The sequence below is a fragment of the Pinus tabuliformis genome, chromosome X (genome assembly GCF_031772625.1).
Source record: "Pinus tabuliformis cultivar Carrire ecotype Pingquan chromosome X, CPIR1, whole genome shotgun sequence".
Lineage (NCBI taxonomy): Eukaryota > Viridiplantae > Streptophyta > Pinopsida > Pinales > Pinaceae > Pinus > Pinus tabuliformis.
The window spans coordinates 234,428,680-234,431,836 of record NC_142308.1 but is presented as its reverse complement, the minus strand read 5'-3'; positions in this window follow the sequence as shown (position 1 = coordinate 234,431,836).

Below are 3,157 nucleotides of genomic sequence, written 5' to 3'. Positions count from 1 at the left end.
AGATTCCCTTTGATTTCATCATGAGTTTCATGGAATACCTTTTTTCCATTAGGAAACATTTCTTGCAGCAATTTTGTCAAACCATCATTCAAACCTTCCATGTCTACTTTTAAACCATTCTTCAAACCATCCATTTCTAATTTTAAACCATTAGTAAAACCATCCATCTTACCCTCCATGTCTCCCTTTGATCCATCCTTGAAACCTTAAATCATAGCTTCCATTTCATTTCTCGTTACTCTTTGTGAGAGTGAAATTTGTTGCACTTGGTCTCATAATTTTGATATATCATGTTGCATTTCTTCCTCTTCCTCATGTGCCATAGCAGATATTTCTAGTTTCTTACTATGTGTGCCCATTTTTTTTCTTTGAGGAATCTTGGAATCAAACAATGATATCTATGCTTCAATATGCCCTTTGAATCACTTCAAACTGATTTTTTAGACAAAAGTTAAAAAAAAAAAACACACATTTCTTTTAGGAGCTTGATATTGAAATATTGTATCTTTGTCATTTAGGATCTCCAAGTTTTGAAATTCCATTCTATGGTATCCTACTGAGTCTTCTTTCCAACGCCACAAGTGAGACCAAAATTTGATTCTCCAAGGTTATTTTATGCCCAATCTCCCACAATGAGTTGATTTTGAACTAGTTCAGTAGAGAGAACTTGTAAGGAATGTCACATGCCATTGTTTCAACCTCTGGTCATGAAAATGATACACAGAAAACTACATTCCATGGAATTTCATTCACTTTTTACAAAATTCAAATCCAACGCTCATAGAGGATGTTATGACAACTTTCCCAAGTTCACCTGTTTGAGACTAAATTCTAGAGCATGAAAAAACCCTAAATTCTTCAGACCATATATTCAAAAATATAGCGAACCAAGATCTAAACATTTTACAGGAAGTCCATTGAGATTTCTACTCCATGTGGCCACAATTTCAGCTTCCCAACTTTTGTAGAAAAAAATTATAACAAAAATTCCAAGATGGCCTGTTTGAAGCAGTGAAACCATAGAATCCAAAGCTCTCATACCAACTGTCATTCAACTAGCTCATAAAATAGAAGATAAGATGGATCAACTAATTTAGAAATAGCCTCTTCAGGGGGGAAACCTCATTTACAACACATAAATGAACAATGATTGTATGATACAAATGATATGACCTACATGGTATATATAGGAGTTTAAGGGGTCACAATATAATCAGAGTCTACATAACAATAATAATGTAACCACACAACAATAATCATAGTGGGAATCTCTCATGAACAAAAATAACAATAGGGCGTTACACTAGCAATAACAATAAGGGTGATACATTAGTATTATAGGGACCTAACACTTTGTAGTCCTTACCCTCATTATTAAGGCCCCTATGTGTAGTCCTTACCCTCATTCCTTAATCATTAATTATTGATGGCTAAGTTAGCTTAATGATATGTTCCATCATAATCACATTATTTTATTATTGAATTTTTTTGTTTATATATATATAGTAAAAGGATGTTCCCTTTGAACTGGTTTATCATTCATAGACTCTTTAATGTTGAGAAAGTGTGGAGTTACTTATTATTCGTAGGTTATTTTTGGAGTTTGGTTCATGACATCTTCATTATTTAAAAATTTTAAAAGCTCATTTTAATCTTCACCACAACATGTGATTAAACTTCTTTACTACAAAATTTTCTTCGATTCATACCTTTATATTATCAATATGATTAATCTAATAAATATCTAACGTCACTTTTATAGTTTAGAATATTAATTTCATATAAACAGTATATTTATTTTATATTTTCTTTGGCAAAAGGTTAAACACCAATTAAAGGTAATATCTAGTCCTTTGTCAAGGAATAAGGCTATCTTGTGAAGGACTAATGATAGACACCATTAGAAAGCACATGAATCCATTAAAGGAAGCCTCAATGATGACTACAAGAGAAGTTGGTCTTCTTGAAAGTTACACTATCTAGTCTAAAACTAACTTTTGGCCAGATACTTGTTATTAATTTAGACTGCATTGCCAGGAAATGCGCTTCAAATGCACTTTCCTTAACATTTTGTTACCTTCTCTACTAACCGACCTTACCAACCTATAGACCTCACCTTACCCTACTTTGTAATGCCCCAAACTTAAAACAACATTTGGCACTATAGAAAGATTTAAAACTATTTTCTATTGACTAAAAGCTTGTATTCCCAAGACATAAGGAAACAAGTTAATTTCCTAAGACCTAAGGCATATGGGAGTGGAATTATACCCCACTATGACTGACCAAATAAATCGTTTCAGGTGAGATAATTTTTCTTAAAATAATATTATTGAGTTAGCTTAGATTTATGAATATAAATAAGAAATGAATATCGTTATTACCGCCTGACAATTGAGTTATGATAAGATATATATAAATATATATATATATATATATATATATATATATATATATATATATATATATATATATCGCGAAGCTAAGACACCAATGTCCCAAGAACTAGAAGAGATGAAGGAGATGCAAGATAAAGAAAGTTGGAAGACTGTAGAGAAGAAAAAGAAAGCTACATCACCAATCTCGCCAAGAAAGACGAGGAGCCAAACAATTTGAAATTAAGAAATTATAGGTCCGATAGACCAATTTGGTCTCAGTGGACGTTAACCATCATCATCATCATCATATATATAATTTTCACATATAAAAATAGTTGTAACTTCTCATTGATCCGAGAAAAATAAATCACATTCTAAGATGTCATTCATAAAAGAAATATAATAAAATTTACGAATACATATTTAAAAAGTAAGTAATATATTGAAGGAAAAATATTTCAAGTCTAATGGGAAAATAATATGCAAACCCTCTTTAATTTGTTTCTTCTTTTTGACATCAATTCATGCCTTGAGAGAAATTTCCATGGGGATGACTCCTAGAATTCGAAAGAAGTATCATCTACTTAATTGAACTAATCATTCTAAATTTAGAATTTTGCTTCATTTCTCCACTTGACTTTTATTAATTAAAACCTTTGTCAAGGGGCAAATCACAATATTCATTGCTTGAGGGAGTGCTTAATTTTTAAATTAAAGTGGCACTTTGGACAATATTGATATTTTTTGTCATATTTAATTTTTTTAACTTTTTTTATTAA